Below are 21,069 nucleotides of genomic sequence, written 5' to 3' on the forward strand. Positions count from 1 at the left end.
TACTGTTTGGGCGCACGGCAGGGCTCGGAAGGGAAGGAGCGCTATTTGACTTTTTGATTGTAAAATTTGCTTGAATAATTAGCGGACGCCATGTTGTGTTTGGAGAGCCCATGTGTGCCCAAACTTTGGAGCTCCCCCACAAGTGACCCCATTTTGGAAACTAGACCCCCCAAGGCACCTTTCTAGATGCATAGTGAGCACTTGGAACCCCCAGGTGCTTCACAAATTGATTCGTAACAATGAAAAAGTGAAAAAAAAAAACACTTTTTCATTTTTATGAATCAATTTGTGAAGCACCTGAGTGTTCCAAGTGCTCACAATGCATCTAGATAGGTGCCTTGGGGGGTCTAGTTTCCAAAATGGGGTCACTTGTGGGGGAGCTCCAATGTTTGGGCACACAGCGGCTCTCCAAACGCAACATGGTGTCGCTAACAATTTGAGCCGATTTTCCGTTAAATTTGTTAGAGGACACCATGTTGCATTTAGAGAGTCCCTGTGTGCCCAAACATTGGAGCTCCCCCACAAGTGACCCCATTTTGGAAACTAGACCCCCCAAGGCACCTATCTAGATGCATAGTGAGCACTTGGAACCCCCAGGTGCTTCACAAATTGATTCGTAACAATGAAAAAGTGAAAAAAAAAACACTTTTTCATTTGTATGAATCAATTTGTGAAGCACCTGAGGGTTCCAAGTGCTCACTATGCATCTAGATAGGTGCCTTGGGTGGTCTAGTTTCCAAAATGGGGTCACTTGTGGGGGAGCTCCAATATTTGGGCACACAGCGGCTCTCTAAATGCAACATGGTGTCCGCTAACAAATTTAACGCAAAATTGGCTCAAATTGTTAGCGACACCATGTTGCGTTTGGAGAGCTGCTGTGTGCCCAAACATTGGAGCTCCCCCACAAGTGACCCCATTTTGGAAACTAGACCCCCCAAGGCACCTATCTAGATGCATAGTGAGCACTTGGAACCCCCAGGTGCTTCACAAATTGATTCGTAACAATGAAAAAGTGAAAAAAAAAACACTTTTTCATTTTTATGAATCAATTTGTGAAGCACCTGGGGGTTCCAACTGCTCACTATGCATCTAGATAGGTGCCTTGGGGGGTCTAGTTTCCAAAATGGGGTCACTTGTGGGAGAGCTCCAATGTTTGGGCACACAGGGACTCTCTAAATGCAACATGGTATCCGCTAACAAATTGAATGGAAAATCGGCTCAAATTGTTAGCGGACACCACATTGCGTTTGGAGAGCTTCTCTGTGCCCAAACTTTGGAGCTCCCCCACAAGTGACCCCATTTTGGAAACTAGACCCCCCAAGACACCTTTCTAGATGCATAGTGAGCACTTGGAACCCCCAGGTGCTTCACAAATTGATTCGTAATAATGAAAAAGTGAAAAAAAAAACACTTTTTCATTTTTACGAATCAATTTGTGAAGCACCTAGGGGTTCCAAGTGCTCACTATGCATCTAGATAGGTGCCTTGGGGGGTCTAGTTTCCAAAATGGGGTCACTTGTGGGGGAGCTCCAATGTTTGGGCACACAGGGACTCTCTAAATGCAACATGGTATCCGCTAACAAATTGAATGGAAAATCGGCTCAAATTGTTAGCGGACGCCACATTGCGTTTGGAGAGCCCCTCTGTGCCCAAACTTTGGAGCTCCCCCACAAGTGACCCCATTTTGGAAACTAGACCCCCCAAGGCACCTTTCCAGATGCATAGTGAGCACTTGGAACCCCCAGGTGCTTCACAAATTGATTCGTAATAATGAAAAAGTGAAAAAAAAAACACTTTTTCATTTTTACGAATTAATTTGTGAAGCACCTAGGGGTTCCAAGTGCTCACTATGCATCTAGATAGGTGCCTTGGGGGGTCTAGTTTCCAAAATGGGGTCACTTGTGGAGGAGCTCCAATGTTTGGGCACACAGGGACTCTCCAAATGCAACATGATATCCGCTAACAATTTGAGCCGACAATTTGTTAGCGGATATCATGTTGCATTTGGAGAGTCCCTGTGTGCCCAAACATTGGAGCTCCCCCACAAGTGACCCCATTTTGGAAACTAGACCCCCCAAGGCACCTATCTAGATTCATAGTGAGCACTTGGAACCCCAGGTGCTTCACAAATTGATTCATAAAAATGAAAAAGTGTTTTTTTTTTCACTTTTTCATTTTTACGAATCAATTTGTGAAGCACCTGGGGGTTCCAAGTGCTCACTATGCATCTAGAAAGGTGCCTTGGGGGGTCTAGTTTCCAAAATGGGGTCACTTGTGGGGGAGCTCCAAAGTTTGGGCACAGAGGGGCTCTCCAAACGCAATGTGGTGTCCGCTAACAATTTGAGCCGATTTTCCATTTAATTTGTTAGCGGATACCATGTTGCATTTAGAGAGTCCCTGTGTGCCCAAACATTGGAGCTCCCCCACAAGTGACCCCATTTTGGAAACTAGACCCCCCAAGGCACCTATCTAGATTCATAGTGAGCACTTGGAACCCCAGGTGCTTCACAAATTGATTCATAAAAATGAAAAAGTGTTTTTTTTTTCACTTTTTCATTTTTACGAATCAATTTGTGAAGCACCTGCAGGTTCCAAGTGCTCACTATGCATCTAGAAAGGTGCCTTGGGGGGTCTAGTTTCCAAAATGGGGTCACTTGTGGGGGAGCTCCAAAGTTTGGGCACAGAGGGGCTCTCCAAACGCAATGTGGTGTCCGCTAACAATTTGAGCCGATTTTCCATTCAATTTGTTAGCGGATACCATGTTGCATTTAGAGAGTCCCTGTGTGCCCAAACATAGGAGCTCCCCCACAAGTGACCCCATTTTGGAAACTAGACCCCCCAAGGCACCTATCTAGATTCATAGTGAGCACTTGGAACCCCAGGTGCTTCACAAATTGATTCATAAAAATGAAAAAGTGTTTTATTTTCACTTTTTCATTTTTACGAATCAATTTGTGAAGCACCTGGGGGTTCTAAGTGCTCACTATGCATCTAGATAGGTGCCTTGGGGGGTCTAGTTTCCAAAATGGGGTCACTTGTGGGGGAGCTCCAATGTTTGGACACACAGGGGCTCTCCAAACGCAACATGGCGTCCGCTAACAATTTGAGCCGATTTTCCATTCAATTTGTTAGCGGACACCATGTCGCGTTTGGAGAGCCCGTGATGTGCCTAAACAGTGGAGCTCCCCCACAAGTGTCCCCATTTTGGAAACTATACCCCTCAAAGATTTTATTAAGGTGTATAGTGAACATTTTGAACCCAGAGGTACGGCACATTATTTGTTTACATTAGGTCATCATATTGAAAAAGTTTTCATTATTCTTGAGCGCAAGTGCTCGCTACTTGAGTTTGCATCGGGTACTCAGGTATGCACCATGTACAGCGTGTGCTCGAGTGACATGCTCGAGTCCCTGCTCCGCATGTTTCACGGTTATTAGACACCCAAAAAAAAACATGCGGGGATCGCTCGTGCATGGCAGGCAATCCCCGTAAAGTTTTTTGGCCGCGAAGCATATGGGGCAGAGACTCGAGCATGTCACTCAAATACCCACGATACTAAATGCATACCAGAGCACCCGATGCAAACTCAAGTAGCGAGCACTTGCTCTCAACACTAGTCGCCATATCGTCATCTTTTTTTCTTACTTTTGAAAAAAATCCCAACCCCAGCCCTAACCCTAGCACAACCCTAGCCCCAGCACAACCCTAGCCCCAGCACAACCCTAGCCCCAGCACAACCCTAGCCCCAGCACAACCCTAGCCCCAAACCCAGCCCTAACCCTAGCCCAATCCTAACTCAAGAGTTTATTTTTGACGCCGTTCCTTGTGCGGTATAAGTGATTAGACGACTTTATTCTTCGGGTCGGTGTGATTACAGCAATGCCAGAATCATATGGGGTTTTTATGACTGACAGCTGTCACACACTAAAAGACGCATTTTTTGTAAAATCTAGTTTTTGCATCGCCATATTTTGAGAGCTATAATTTTTCCAAATTTTGGCAGACAGTCATGTGACGGCTCGTTTTTTGCGGGATGACTTGACGTTGTTATTGGTGCCATTTTCAGGCACGTGACATTTTTTGATCGCTTTCTATTCCGATTTTTGGGAGGCAGAATAAACAAAAACCAACAATTCAGGAATTGTTTTTTTTTTTTTTTTTTTATTCTGTTCCGCGTGTGGTAAAATTGATGAGGCAGCTTTACTCTTCGGGTCAGTACGTTTACAGCGGTACCACATTTGTATAATTTTTCTATGTTTTGGCGCTTATACACAATAAAAGCTATTTTATAGAAAAAAATATTTTTTAGTATCGCTTTATTCTGAGAGCTATAACTTTTTTATTTTTCGGCTGATGGAGCTGTATGGCGGCTTGTTTTTTGCGGGACGAGATGACGTTTTCAGCGGTATCATTTTTATTTATATGCGTCTTTTTGATCGCGTGTTATTCCACTTTTTGTTTGGCGGTATGGTGATAAAGCATTGTTTTTTGCTTGGTTTTTTTTTTTTTTTTTTTTACCGTGTTCACTGAAGGGGTTAACTAGTGGGACAGTTTTATAGGTCAGGTTGTTCCGGACGCGGCGATACCAAATATGTGTACTTTTATTGTTTTTTTTTTATTTTTTTTATAATAATATTTATTGATGGGTACATTATATTTTTATTTTTGGTGTATTATTTTTTTTATTTTTTTATAATATTTTTGCACATTTTTTTTTTTTTTTTTTTCCACTTTCACACAGTTTATACACTTTATTACTTTGTCCCACTCTGGGACTTTCACTTTTTTTTTTCTGATCGCCTGCATGGCACAGGAATGGAGCACCATCCCTATGCCATGAAGGCTGTCAGAAGTGCACAGTGTGAAGATTGCTTGGAGATGCACTGCGCATGTCCAAGCAATCTTCCTGCTCTCTGGTGACCCGGATGTTGTCATGACGACATCGGGTCGTCATGGCAACACCCGGGAAGCCTTTGCAGACTGCGCTGGAAGCCGGAAGAGGAGGTGAGTATCGGCGATCACCTCCCCTTGCCCCCGCAATGCCGCGATCGACTTCGATCGACTTCGATCGCAGCATCGCGGGGGTTAATGTGCTGGGAGCGGTGCGTGACCGCTCCCTGCACATAGTACCGGGTGTCAGCTGTGACAATCAGCTGACACCCGGCGGCGATCGCGCCCGCACAGCCTGTGTGCGCGCGCGATCGCCATGACGTACTAATACGGGTCTGGCTCTTAAGTCCCAGGGCACAGACGCGTATTAGTACGTCAGATGTTATTAAGGGGTTAATGAAGGTATTCACAAGGAATACCACAGGGTTGACCATACCCAACCCTCCTAGTCTCCTCGTACGGTAAGTAACCTCCCTCTTGACCAGGTTCAGTCTATTCCCCCATAACAGTTGAAAGAACAAACTGTAGACCCGAGTCCAGAGAGGCTCTGGCAAGATGCACACACTGCCCAGATAGATCAGCAAAGGGAGCAGGTAAGTTTTGATCAGGTTTACCCTCTCCCTTAGGGTCAAAGACCAACCCTTCCATTGGTTCACCTTCTGAGTGGCGATCTCTAGCCTGCTGTCCCAATTTTGTTTGGGGTAATCCCCCTGGCCAAATTCGATGCCAAGAACTTTTGCAGAGACTTTGGGTTCTGGAAGGGTGTCCGGGAGATCAAAACCAGGATCTCCTCCTCCCAGCCAGAGACTCTCACACTTATCCCGGTTGATCTTAGACCCGGATGCCTCCGAGTAGCGATTTACCTCTGACATCAGCCATTCTGCCTCCCCATCAGAGGAAACAAAAACGGTGACGTCATCGGCATACGCCACCACTCTCAGAGTGGCTTCCGGTGCTGCCCGGTCCATCCCGATCCCAGCCAACGGTCCACGCTCCACCCTCCTAAGAAGTGGGTCAATCGCAAACACGTACAGTAGCGGGCTCAAGGGACAACCCTGGCGAACACCACACCCAACCTCAAAAGAGCTGCCAATCCAACCGTTCACAAGCGGGAAACTCTCTGCCCCAGAGTACAAGGTCTTAAGCCAATCAACAAACCCCCCCGGCAGGCCATACCTCAGAAGGACAGACCAGAGGTACTCATGATTAACCCGATCAAACGCTTTTGCCTGGTCCAATGACAGCATGTACCCCTTCCAGTGGCCAGCCCTACCCTGCTCCACCGCCTCTCGGACACAGAGTACAGCACTAATTGCACTGCGGCCCGGAACAGAGCAATGCTGGGCCCCCGAAAGGAGCTGGGGTGCAAATTTCACCAGCCGATTAAACAGCACCTTTGCCAAAACCTTCCTGTCTGCATTCAGAAGCGCTATGGGAGGCCAATTCTCAATTCAAGATGGGTCCTTACCCTTTGACAAGATGATCAGGGCAGACCTCCTCATTGACTTTGGCATAGTGCCCGAGGAAAGACACTCATTGAATACCTCAGTCAAGAGGGGAACCAAGGCGTCCTTAAAGGTCTTATAGAATTCAGATGTTAAGCCATCCGGACCGGGAGATTTCTTCAGGGCAAGCCCTTCAATCGCCAACTTAACTTCCTCTTCTCTGATCATCTCTGTCAAAACGCCAAGAGAGGGGTCTACCCCTGGTTCGGGGACGGCTTCAGCCAGAAAAGCCGACATCTCATCCCAATCCAGATCCCTCTTCCCCAAGAGGTGCGAGTAGAAGGATCTGACGACCTCCAGGATCCCTGATCTGGATCTTTTCAAGGACCCCGCAGTGTCAACCAGTCCTGTAACAACTTTACTATTCACTGACATCTTGCAGTTTCTATAAGGGTCGGGCGAGCGGTACTTCCCGTAATCCCTCTCAAAAACCAAAGATGCGTGTCTATCATACTGACACCTCATTAGCAAAGATTTCACTCTGGAGATCTCCTCGCGGCTACCTCCAGTTGAGACAAGATGCTCGAGTTTCCTCCTCAGGCCCTGATACAGGCGGTACCTGTCCAGGCTCCTGAGGCTCGAGAGCTGGCGGAAGAATCTCGCCACCCTTTTCTTAAACATCTCCCACCACTCTGACTTACTACTACAAAGATCCAGTAAGGGTACCTGGCTCTGAAGAAAATCCTCAAAGGACTGTCTTATCTCCGCTTCTTCCAAGAGAGACGAATTGAGCCTCCAAAAGCCTCTTCCCATCCGGGGGGTCTCTGTAACATTCAGGGAAAACAAAATCAAACAGTGATCGGAGAACTCCACCTCAACAACAGATACTGCTGAAGAGACGGCTTCCTCCTTTAAATAAAACCTGTCTATCCTGGACCTACAGTTACCTCTATGATAGGTGAACCCCTCGTGGCCTGCGGTGTGCCGGATGTGGACATCCACCAGGCGAGCCTCACTAGCTATACTATTAAGGGCGACGCTATCATAAGTCAGCTTGTCTCTGGAACCTCCTCTATCCCGGGGCCTCGTGACAGTGTTGAAGTCCCCTCCAAAGACGACCTGCCGACTTGTAAAAAGGTAGGGCTTGATCCTCATAAAGAGACACTTCTGGTCCCATTTAGATTGGGGACCATAGATGTTAATGAGCCGAAGCTCTTGTCCCTTCATGAGGACATCTAATATCAGGCACCTCCCCATTTCTAACTCAATAACCCGTCGGCATTCTACCGGTGCGGTAAAAAGGACCGCCACTCCGCTATACGGCTCGGCCGCAAGAGACCAATAGGAGGGCCCGAGTCTCCACTCCCTCTTAGCTATAAAAACCTCTGCCATATTTGGCAGCCTGGTCTCTTGCAAAAAGAAAATGTCAGCTTCAACCCGGCTGAGAAAATCAAAGGCCGCAAATCTAGCCATGTTTGACTTAATGCTGGCGACATTAATGGACGCCAGCGTCAACGGAGTGGGTACCGCCATCATTGGTGATTGAGTTAGATGGCTTTCTTCTTCCCACTCCCCTTATCCTCTGCCTCAGAGGAGGAATCCTTCCACCACACAGAGGTGTCCATTCCCACATTTTTCCTTCTTTTTTCGTCCTCGTCTCTGGACTATGGGCCAGTCCCTCCCCCCAAGGACCTTGCATCCCCAGGAGGAGGAGACTCGGCGCCCCCTGTAAGCTCCGCTGAAGCCGGAACCTCAGCCTCCTCCTCAGAGGAAGAGATGTTATCAAGGGCTTGGAACCGGTTAGAAAGACCAACTAGAGGGGAGTCGGTTTTACCTTCCTTAGGTACCTTGGTCAGAGCGGGAGAAGATGTTTTATCTCCCTTCTTTTTCTTCTTTTTGGTGCCGAGCTTACGCTTGTGCTCTAGCCACCGCTTATTATCCTCATCCATACTTTCATAATGGGAGGATTCTGAAGCAGAGGCAGTTTCCTCCCTGTGGATCCTCCTGACCTCCTCATCCAACTCATCATCCCTCGGGGCCTCAGCAGCAACACTGGCATCCAGGACAGGGGCTGCCCCGGTAGTCTGGGGCTCGCCCCTCTCCGTCTCCTGTCTGCGCTTGTCTAGACGCCTCAGCTGGGCAGGCGTCTTTTTATTGCTTTTCTTCCCTGGCCCCTCAGCTCCCCCACCCCTGCTAGTCCCCTCTCCAGCAGAATCGGCCTCACGGCTTACTCCCACCGGGGTCTCGACTGCATTAGCAAAGGAGCGAGGACAACGGCTGAATGGGTGGCCTAACTCACCACAAAGGTGGCACCTAATCTCCACACAAGAGGCGGCAAGATGGCCAACACCCCCACACAACGCGCATTTCTGCACGGTGCAGTTTGCACTGAAGTGTGTGGGGTCGCCGCACCTGTGACAGAGCTTCGGTTGCCCCAGGTAGAAGACCAGGATACGATCCCTACCTAGGAAGGCAGACAATGGAATGTGGGCAACCGTACCACCTGAACGCTTAAGTTTTACCATAAACGTCCAGGCCCCTGACCAGATACTAAACTCGTCGCGGTTTTTCTTTGGCATCTCCACCACCTCTCCATACCGTCCAAGCCACGTCATGATGTCATAGCAAGAAAACGACTCGTTACGAGTCATCACGGTCACTTTCTTGATCTGGTTTTGGCGAGACACTGCCTGAACGGCAAAGTCTCGCCAGCCGGGCTCATTTTTTGCCAACTCATAATTCGCCCAGAAGAGCTCAAGCCCCTCCGGCCGAACAAAGCTGACATCAAACTCAGGCATGGAATAGGGATGTATCAAGGCGTAGATGTCAATCGCCTTGAAGCCCATCCTCAGCAGGAGCTCCACAACTTTAGACCTTGGCGGACATGCATCACTGCCCCTCCACCGAAGACGGACCACATTCCTACGCACACTGCCTGGCCCGGCTGTTGGGAGGGACCACACTGTTTCTCCCCCTTTTTGCTCTCGGAAGGCCCCGAGGCCATGCCTCTCTATCCAGAAGGATAGATCAACCTCTCGACCCTCTACCATTAGTGATCTCTCCCCCTTCTTTAGAGCCTCCAGAAGGCGCCTTTGCAACATGCCGTCCCCAAAGCCCGGAGACGAGGAGGATGCCCTATTTGCCCCGGAGGTGACACTGGCATAACTCTGGACAGGTGTTGCCACCCCCGGGGGGGCAACCGGACCAGTGACCACATCAGCCCCAACAGTATCACCATTACCCACCTCCATCTCACCCTCCACCAAACCAGCAACCACACCACTAGACAATGAATTATCCTCATTCACCTCCACCACCACATTCATTCCTGCTGGACGAGTAACAATGGTGGATGACCTTTTGACCTCCGCATCAGGCACAAGGGACTCAGTCACCTCCATAGAACTGGAGGCGACCTCACCCCCGGTCTTATGTGTGCCCTCCACATCATCGGTCGGTAATTTCCGCTGTTTGGCATTTGGTATAATGTGCAGCTGATCTCTAGCTGCAGTTAGGCGCCGCTGATCTTTAGCATCAGGATCTTCCGGACCAGCGACGCCAACACAAAATAGCACTTTCGTGGGAGGACCGGAACGCTCAGCCCCAACTGCCCCCTCACACTGCCGCCGCTTCTCAACTAAGTGATCAGCGGCAACAGCATTCAGAGGCACCGAGGCTACCGGAGCTGCCCCCGACACCGGGCTGCTCCCCCCTCCCACTGAGGAGCGCACCACAGCATCGTGGCCTGATGGAACGCCCGCCGCCGGGCCGCCCTCACTGTCCAGCCTCTCGGCTGATGCACCTCCTGCTACGTCCCCACTACTACAAGCAGAGACGGAGCTCTGCGCCTCACTACCGCGCTCTGTAATCTCCCCGCGCCTTTGCACCGGATCCACAGCAGAACCCGGGCTGGGCTGGGCAACGGGGCTTATACAGCGAGCTGAGCCTGCCGCCGACTCAGGGGGTACAGGGAGGGGGGCATATACGTATCTTACCGCTTCCTGCAGCTTTGGCTTGGTCTTCTTTGCCTTTTTGTGGCCCCCAGGTGCCTCTTCTGGTAGATCGTCACCAAGATGGAAGTTTTGGAGGCACACTGGGGACTCCAGGAGCTTAATCTCCGCCATTAGCGCCCCTCCCTGGCCGCTGCTGTCACTGTCCTCCCCAGAGCCGGCAGAACTGCGACCGGATGTCACTGTCGCCTGTCCTGCAGGGAGCTCGCTGCACGTGGCCTGCGGGTGACTTTGCAGGCTGCCAGGTGGGGCTTGCTGCTGGTCATCATCACTCTCATCATCCACCTGGCTCTCAGGCTGCAGCCCTATCTGCCTTTGCTCTCTGGTATCAGCCATTTCTCTAAAGCGGTCTTCATTTATAAGTTTTTCTTTGAAAGGACCACTCTGCTCCCTGATGGTGGCTTTCCTAAGTTCCAGGCGTTGAATTTCACTGCTCAGTCTTTTTACCTCGGCTTGGAGTTTTGCCTTCCTTGGTTTGGAGGCCCCCACAGCTTTGGCGCTTGTGCAGCGCAGCTCCTCCCGGAGCCTCCTGATGAGCTTGCTGGCATCTTCATACTCACGGAGGCGGATCATGACCCGGGAGGCATAGGTGGACACAGACTCCCGGGGTCCCTGCAGCACCCATTCCCCCTCAGGGAGGTCGGCCTCACCTCCGTGAGCACTCAGCTTTCCTCCGGAAGGAGCGCCATCTTGCACGCCGCTGTCAGGCTTTTCCTCCATGCAGGAAGCCTTGCGGCTTCTGGGGGTCTCCACAATCCCGGGGGGAGTAGGAGCCACATTGCTGCGACTCCTGGTGCAGCGTCTCACCCCCGAGTCCTCTGATGTGCAGGCCGGTTGCTGGTTTCTTCTGACCCCCGCCGGCCTGGTTCGGGAAGCAGAAGCCTGGGACTTGGCTCCATCACTCATCCCAGAAACCCGTTCCCTCCCTGGGAAAGAGAGAGAGCAGGTCCCCAGGTGGAGAGATGTTGGTTTCTCAGAGATCAGGAGCTCACAGCAGGATCTGCAGCCACCACACCCGCAATCACCACACTGACTAGCAGCTGATCAGAGCTGCACCCAGTATGCTGCTGGTGGAGTCACTGTGTGCATACATTACATTACTGATCCTGAGTTACATCCTGTATTATACTTACTCCAGAGCTGCACTCACTATTCTGCTGGAGCAGTCACTGTGTACATACATTACATTACTGATCCTGAGTTACATCCTGTATTTTACCCCAGAGCTGCACTCACTATTCTGCTGGTGCAGTCACTGTGTACAAACATTACATTACATTACTGATCCTGTACTGATCCTGAGATACATCCTGTATTATACTCCGGAGCTGCACTCACTATTCTGCCAGTGCAGTCACTATGTACATACATTACATTACTGATCCTGAGTTACATCCTGTATTATACTCCAGAGCTGCACTCACTATTCTGCTTGTGCAGTCACTGTATACATACATTACATTACTGATCCTGAGTTACATCCTGTATTATACCCCAGAGCTGCACTCACTATTCTGCTGGTGTAGTCACTGTGCACATATATTACATTACTGATCCTGCACTGATCCTGAGTTACATCATGTATTATACTCCAGAGCTGCACTCACTATTCTGCCAGTGCAGTCACTATGGACATACATTACATTACTGATCCTGCACTGATCCTGAGTTACATCCTGTATTATACTCCAGAGCTGCACTCACTATTCTGCTGGTGCAGTCACTGTGTACATACATTACATTACTGATCCTGAGTTACATCCTGTATTATACTGCAGAGCTGCACTCACTATTCTGCTGCTGCAGTCACTGTGTACATATATTACATTACTGATCCTGAGTTACATCCTGTATTATAGTCCAGAGCTGCACTCACTATTCTGCTGGTGCAGTCACTGTGTTCATATATTACATTACTGATCCTGAGTTACTTCCTGTATTATACTCCAGAGCTACACTCACTATTCTGCTGCTGCAGTCACTGTGTACATACATTATATTACTGATTCTGAGTTACATCCTGTATTTTACCCCAGAGCTGCACTCACTATTCTGCCAGTGCAGTCACTATGTACATACATTACATTACTGATCCTGCACTGATCCTGAGTTACATCCTGTATTATACTCCAGAGCTGCACTCACTAATCGGCTGGAGCAGTCACTGTGTACATACATTACATTACTGATCCTGAGTTACATCCTGTATTATACCCCAGAGCTGCACTCACTATTCTGCTGGTGTAGTCACTGGGTACATACACTACATTACTGATCCTGAGTTACATCCTGCATTATACTCCAGAGCTGCACACACTATTCTGCTGGTGCAGTCACTGTGTACATACATTACATTACTGATCCTGAGTTACATCCTGTGTTATACTCCAGAGCTGCACTCACTATTCTGCCAGTGCAGTCACTGTGTACATACATTACTGATCCTGAGTTACATCCTGTATTATACCCCAGAGCTGCACTCACTATTCTGCTGGTGTAGTCACTGTGTACATGCATTACATTACTGATCCTGCACTGATCCTGACTTACATCCTGTATTATACTGCAGAGCTGCACTCACTATTCTGCTGGTGCAGTCACTGTGTCCATATATTACATTACTGATCCTGCACTGATCCTGAGTTACATCCTGTGTTATACTCCAGAGCTGCACTCACTATTCTGCTGGTGCAGTCACTGTGTACATACATTTCATTACTGATCCTGAGTTACATCCTGTATTATACCCCAGAGCTGCACTCACTATTCTGCTGGTGTAGTCACTGTGCACATATATTACATTACTGATCCTGCACTGATCCTGAGTTACATCATGTATTATACTCCAGAGCTGCACTCACTATTCTGCCAGTGCAGTCACTATGGACATACATTACATTACTGATCCTGCACTGATCCTGAGTTACATCCTGTATTATACTCCAGAGCAGCACTCACTATTCTGCTGGTGCAGTCACTGTGTACATACATTACATTACTGATCCTGAGTTACATCCTGTATTATACTGCAGAGCTGCACTCACTATTCTGCTGCTGCAGTCACTGTGTACATATATTACATTACTGATCCTGAGTTACATCCTGTATTATAGTCCAGAGCTGCACTCACTATTCTGCTGGTGCAGTCACTGTGTTCATATATTACATTACTGATCCTGAGTTACTTCCTGTATTATACTCCAGAGCTACACTCACTATTCTGCTGCTGCAGTCACTGTGTACATTCATTATATTACTGATCCTGAGTTACATCCTGTATTTTACCCCAGAGCTGCACTCACTATTCTGCCAGTGCAGTCACTATGTACATACATTACATTACTGATCCTGCACTGATCCTGAGTTACATCCTGTATTATACTCCAGAGCTGCACTCACTAATCGGCTGGAGCAGTCACTGTGTACATACATTACATTACTGATCCTGAGTTACATCCTGTATTATACCCCAGAGCTGCACTCACTATTCTGCTGGTGTAGTCACTGGGTACATACACTACATTACTGATCCTGAGTTACATCCTGCATTATACTCCAGAGCTGCACACACTATTCTGCTGGTACAGTCACTGTGTACATACATTACATTACTGATCCTGTGTTACATCCTGTATTATACTCCAGAGCTGCACTCATTATTCTGCTGGTACAGTCACTGTGTACATACATTACATTACTGATCCGAGAGAATTATGAATACAGCTCTGGAGTATTATACTGGTTGTAATGATAAGTAATACAATATATTTAAGCAGTAATATGCGTCTCACAATTCGACAAACCCTTTCTAACAACATTCCCTCTTGAACATTGGAGAAACCTCACTGTCCTGTAATATTACAGTATATTATATATAACGCTCTGGATTCATTGTAGCGTTTGTTCTGTTAGTAAATAACAATGTAACATTAATAGACCCCAGATGTGGTGATCAGAGAGGGGCCGCTGCTCTTACCAGGGATGGTGCGGCCATTGTTCTCCTGGATGTGCTCTGCTGCGGTTCTGCTGCTGGACTGGGCTGTGACCCCGACTCCAGGACACATTATATAAGGGTCACACTTGTTTCTGGCCTTTCCTGGAAAGTTCATTACCGGATATTCAGGTTTCAATGACTTTGTGTATTTTTTATGATTTATTTTTCCTAATCTTTAGTAATGGGAAACACTGGGAGAATGGAAAGGTCCGGATCATCTCCGCTGTGGAATCCCTTAATCACTAATTAACCTGCAGAGCGGACACAGAAATAATATTCCCTGATGAAGATAAGAAGAGTCATAAACCCGAGCGCGGACTTGTAATAACAGGTGTGAGAAGCAGAAGACGTTCTGTCCCTCCATATACTCAGAGGGGCATCTGCGGACTGCGGGGGATGTCAGATGTAGTAGACTGCCTTATAGGCGTGTGAGTGGTGTGACGGGGGTAATTCTGGGTATAATTAATTGGGGAAACAATATATAAAACACCATAAATGAGGGGTGTCAGTGCTTTATGTATGATTGTATGAATGCTCGGCGGTCTTTCCCCGCTCCACCCCGACTCATGGAGAAAGCCTGACAGTCCTGCTGCTTCCACCTAATTAAACAGAAAGCCCATAAAGCCAATTCATCATTGCCTTGGGTCTGTTTTTTGTTTGTGCCATATTCATCTTTTCATTTGCCCTTTTTTATCGCCACTGTTTTATTTCTTCATCTGTTGGTTTTTATGTTCTCCGTTGCCGGTGAGGTTTTGCCTTTCCAGATGTTTTCTTCTGGTTCATCATTTACAACTTTCTGAAAAGTTACAAAAGTTTTGCAGATATGCACTTGTGGCGCCCCTGCGGGTGGTTCAGTCTCCACAGGGGTACTGCATCTCAGCCAGAAGTGTGGTACCCCACTCTCAGGTAAGGAGGGAGCACTACCCGGGACCCACACACTCACATCCAACACTACACCACCTCATTAGGGAAGGGCAAGATTGCTCCTGAGGGAGAGCACAGCCCCTGTCCCTGTGTAGAGGTACACAGGGGGTCCATTCAAGTGCACCCAAATTAACTGAGAGTCTGCTGGATCACTTCCCCGGAGGACACAGGACGACGTGGGCGGTTATAATTCGGCGGCTGTAACCTGGAGCATCTTGACAACTGTGAGTAAAACCTGAAGACTGCACCCGCTGTGTCCTTGACTAATTGCTGCACCACCTGCCTTGCACTACACCAACATCTACCTCATCAAATACTATATCCTGCCCTGGAGCTGAGCTCTGCCGGTGGAGAGCTGCACCATCTCTGCTGCGTCACCATCAGCTCCAGAGGATCTGCACCGCAGCGGCGCCCCCTATAGCCGCATACCACGGGTGGCGTCACAAATTTTATCCCCCTTTTCTTTATTCCCAAATTGACTTTCACTGTTTTTCATTTGACCGCCCTGGGCCATGGACCGGGTCACCGCCACCGTGACAATACAGGACCGGCCCGGCTACCGAGTACCCCACGGCCCATGGGGCGCGTCACTCCTCTCTCCTCTCCCTCCCTTGAGTGATTTTATGTATGCTAGTTTATTTTTTATTTTGGGCGGGGGGGGGTGCAAAATGTGCAACTTATTGTGCTGAAGAAAGGCAAAAAAAAGTTTTAATAAAAATAAAGGAAATGTTTTTCTTTAGTGCAGAGTTCATGAATCATTGATATAAAGTTACTAGAGATGATGGAATCTGCCAGGATTTCTATTTGTCAAAACGTGAGAATTTTACAGGGAAATTTGATTTGCCGCAAAGTTATTCTCTGCTAATTGAATCTTCCTCATTATGGGGTCTCTATTGTAATATCTTTAATCTATTGTAACCGTTTGCCCTCTATGGTTCAGCAAGATGGCGGCTGCAGCCGGCTGTCGTTATGTTGAATATGCAATAAAACTTATATTCTGGAGAAAACGGAGTTTTGTACAATTCAAAATTCAATGAGAATTCCAGTCGAATACATTTCATCATCTTTAATAGTTACATTACAGGAAAGCAATGATGGGGGGATAGTTATATTAGGAAACCCCGAGGTCCGTCACTGCTGTGAGTTATTATCTCTGAGGCCCCAGATAAGCGGAGAGTTCAGATAAACGATGGCCGTGATTTAGGGAAGTGCTGGGATCTGACGCTGGTTTCTCTCTTTTATAATCGGACATTATAGGGCAGAGTCGGACAGTCCACAGTGACGGCCTCCATTCCTCACCGGTCACAGACACTGCGGGAACTTACAGAAACTTTTAGGAAAACTCTGATTCCTGATATGGAGACTCCACCTGGAGCAAAAAGTGGTATAAATAGCGAGAGGGACGGGGATGGAAGGATCAGACAGGAGATCCACCGGAATATAGAGAGACCAGAAGAAGCAGGATGGTCCTTACAAGGACATCTCTCATCCTTGTGAGCAGGGGTGGATTAAGAGTAGCAAGGGCCCCGGGCAGTTTAGATGGCATGGGCCCCCCACACACACACACACCTGATGTATCACATGACTTGTCACATGATCCCCCTTTGATAGATCATGTAATAGTTCATGTGAAATTAATTCTGCACAATATTAATATATTAACCCCTTCGCAACCTTGGGTTTTGTCGTTTTTGCTTTTTCGTTTTTTGCTCCCCTTGTTCCCAGAGCCATAGCGTCTTTATTTTTTGGACAATATGGCCGTCTGAGGGCTTATTTTTTGCGGGACAAGTTGTACTTTTCAACGCCATTACTAGTTTTACCATAGCGTGTACGGGAAAACGGTAAAAAAATTCCAAGTGCGGTAAAATTGCAAAAAAAGTCCAATACCACAGTTGTTTTTTATTTATTTTTTTACCACTTTCACTGAATGCTAAAACTGACTTGCCATTCTTATTCTCCAGATCATTACAAATTCGTAGACACCAAACATGTATAGGTTATTTTATATTTAAGTGGTGAAAAAAAATTCAAAAATTTGGTAATTTTTTTTTTAAAAAAATAGCGCCATTTTCCGAGACCTGTAGCGTCTCCATTTTTCGGGATCTGGGGCTGGGTGAGGGCTTATTTTTTGCGCGTCGGGCTTACGTTTTTATTGATAACATTTTGGGGTAGATCCGATGTTTTGATCGCCCGTTATTGCATTTTATTTCAATTTTGCGGCGACCAAAAAACGTAATTCTGGCGTTTAGAATTTTTTTCTCGTTACACCGTTTACCGATAGGATTAATTCTTTTTTTATATTGATAGATCGGGCGATTCTGAACGCAGCGATACCAAATATGTGTATGTGGTTTTTTTTTTTTTATATTTTATTTTGAATGGGGTAAAAGGGGGGTGATTTAAACTTTTATATTTTTTTTATATTTTTAAAAACATTTTTTTTTCACTTACTGCATGCTTCTATAGTCTCCATAGGAGACTAGAAGCAGCAGTTGTCTGATCGTCTCTGCTAGATACAGGGGACCAGCAGATCCCCTGCATATAGCAGAAATGGTCCTGTGCTATGAGCGCCGACCACTAGGTGGCGCTCATAGCGACGAGATCATGACAACCACAGGAGTCTGCTGCAGACCCTGGGTTGTCATGCACGCCCATCGGTTACCCGCGATCACGTGACGGGGTCGCCGGTGGGCGGGGCTTATGACGCGCAACCCAGAAGCGCGCGTTTAATGTCGCTGTCGGAGATTGACAGCGGCATTTAACATGTTAACATCGCGATCCACCCGCGGCTGTTGCGGGCACATGTCAGCTGTAAGAATCAGCTGACATGTGCTCGGTTCAGTGCGGGCTCAGCGCCGGAGACCTCACTGAACCGGGGGTACGCAAATGTGCGTACTAATACGGCAAGGGTTGGAAAGGGGTTAATTATAATTTTTTTTTTATATTAATTGTATGACTTAATATTGAGCACAATTAAGTATGCTGACATCCCCCTATGTATGTAGGGTCTCATACTGTATAATATGAGCTTTCACATAATCCTCCTATACACAGCAGGAGGCCGCACGGCGCTCCCCCGATACAGCCGGAGGCCGCACGGCGCTACCCCCCCCAGATACAGCGGGAGGCCGCACGGCGCTCCCCCGATACAGCCGGAGGCTGCAAGGCGCCCATCGAGATACAGCCGGAGACCGCACGGCCCCCCCCCCCCCAGATACAGCAGGAGGCCGCCCGGCGCCCCCCCCAGATACAGCAGGAGGCCGCACGGCGCTCCCCCCCCCAGATACAGCAGGAGGCCGCACGGCGCTCCCCCCCCCAGATACAGCGGGAGGCCGCACGGCGCTCCCCCCCCCAGATACAGCCGGAGGCTGCAAGGCGCCCATCGAGATACAGCCGGAGACCGCACGGCCCCCCCCCCCCCCAGATACAGCAGGAGGCCGCCCGGCACCCCCCCCAGATACAGCAGGAGGCCGCACGGCGCTCCCCCCCCCAGATACAGCAGGAGGCCGCACGGCGCCCCCCCCCCCAGATACAGCAGGAGGCCGCACGGCGCCCCCCCCCCCAGATACAGCCGGAGACCGCACGGCCCCTCCCCCCCAGATACAGCCGGAGACCGCACGGCCCCTCCCCCCCAGATACAGCAGGAGGCCGCACGGCGCCCCCCCCCAGATACAGCAGGAGGCCGCACGGCGCCCCCCCCCAGATACAGCAGGAGGCCGCACGGCGCCCCCCCCCCCCCCAGATACAGCCGGAGACCGCACGGCCCCCCCCCCCCAGATACAGCAGGAGGCCGCACGGCGCCCCCCCCCAGATACAGCAGGAGGCCGCACGGCGCCCCCCCCCCAGATACAGCAGGAGGCCGCACGGCGCTCCCCCCCCAGATACAGCAGGAGGCCGCACGGCGCTCCCCCCCCAGATACAGCCGGAGGCCGCACGGCGCTCCTCCCCAGATACAGCCGGAGGCCGCACGGCGCTCCCCCCCCAGATATAGCCGGAGGCCGCACGGCGCTCCCCCCCCAGATACAGCCGGAGGCAGCACGGCGCTCCCCCCCCAGATACAGCAGGAGGCCGCATGGCGCCCCCCCCAAATACAGCCGGAGTCAGCACGGCGCCCCCCCCAAATACAGCTGGAGGCCGCACGGCACCCCCCCCAGATACAGCCGGAGGCCGCACGGCGCCCCCCCCAGATACAGCCGGAGGCCGCACGGCGCCCCCCCCGAGATACAGCAGGAGGCCGCACGGCACCCCCCCAGATACAGCCGGAGGCCGCACGGCACCCCCCCCAGATACAGCCGGAGGCCGCACGGCGCCCCCCCCGAGATACAGCAGGAGGCCGCACGGCACCCCCCCAGATACAGCCGGAGGCCGCACGGCGCCCCCCCCAGATACAGCCGGAGGCCGCACACACACAAACAAACATATACAGACATATACAAAGACAAATATATACACGCATAGGCTGCGCTCCCACTGTGCGTTTTTCAAGCGTTTTTGCCACGGAATTTCCGCAGCGAAAACGCTGAAAAAACTCTTGGTAATACGTGCCCCATGGTCCCTAATGATAATCCTAATCCTAATGATAATGCGGATTATCATTGCGGAAAAATCCGCAGCATGTCCATTCATTTTGCGGACATGCAGTGTAATTGCCGCCATTGACTTGCATTGAATCGCTTAATATCCGTATGACTACATGTGCACATGCGGATATTAAGTGACTCAATGTGCGGATGGTACCCGGGTTTTGAGAAGAGGAGACTCTCATCCAGACCCGGGTACCATAGAACCTGTAAAAAAAAGAATTTAAAATAAATAAAATAAAGATTATACTTACCTTCCGTTGGCCCCCGGTCTCCTCAGCGATACGTCCGGTCTGTTGCATGCGTCGCGGTGGTGTGAAAGGACCTGCCATGATGTCATTTAGTCATGTGACAGGTCACACGACAGCTGACATCGGCTGTCGCGTGACCTGTCACATGACTAAATGACGTCATGAAAGGTCCTTTCACACCACCGTGATCCGCCGAAGACACCGGACGCATCGCTGAGGAGACCGGGGGCCATCGGAAGGTAAGTATAATCTTTATTTTTTACCATTCTCATTCTTTTTTATAACTATTACTTGGTCACACTATATATGCCGGTTGCCGGTTTCATGGATTTATATAGTGTGACCAAGTTGTCAAGCACTTTCCAAGTGATGCTGAAATCTCTAGGAAAGTGCTTGATAACCCGCATGCATGAATGCTGCAAAAACGCTTGACAAACGCTTCTACCTGGCGGGAAAAGCGCATGCACAATAAGCACGTACAATCCGCATGCGTTTTTCCTGCCAGGGAGAAGCGGAAAAAATCTGCAGCATTTCTGCATGGTGGGCACATAGCCATAAACACATTTGAAACAGAAAAATACATATAAAGAGACATATCACACAATGATACCGGCACACACTGACACATCACTCACCGTCCCCCTGCTCGGCTCCAGTCGTCCAGCTCCTCTCTGGTGGTAAGAAGCAGTGCAGGGCGCACTGCATGACGTCATGCTAGCAGACACTGCCGCGCACAGGGCCGTGTCTTCTAGCTGTGATGCGGCCGGGCCAGCACACGTGCGCACGCACGATATGCAGATATGCGCACACATGCACATGGTACGCAGATATGCGCACAGACACATGCATACAGGCATACGTACATATCTTACAAACACATAAAACTGTCCTGTCCAGCAGCTCCTCAGGCATGTCTCAGTGCAGGGCCACCAGCGTGTCACAGACATGGCCCTGCTTTCAGAGGGGCCCACTCG

The sequence above is a fragment of the Phyllobates terribilis genome, unplaced genomic scaffold, assembly GCF_046119375.1.
Source record: "Phyllobates terribilis strain yellow unplaced genomic scaffold, ASM4611937v1 Scaffold_517__1_contigs__length_1237599, whole genome shotgun sequence".
Lineage (NCBI taxonomy): Eukaryota > Metazoa > Chordata > Amphibia > Anura > Dendrobatidae > Phyllobates > Phyllobates terribilis.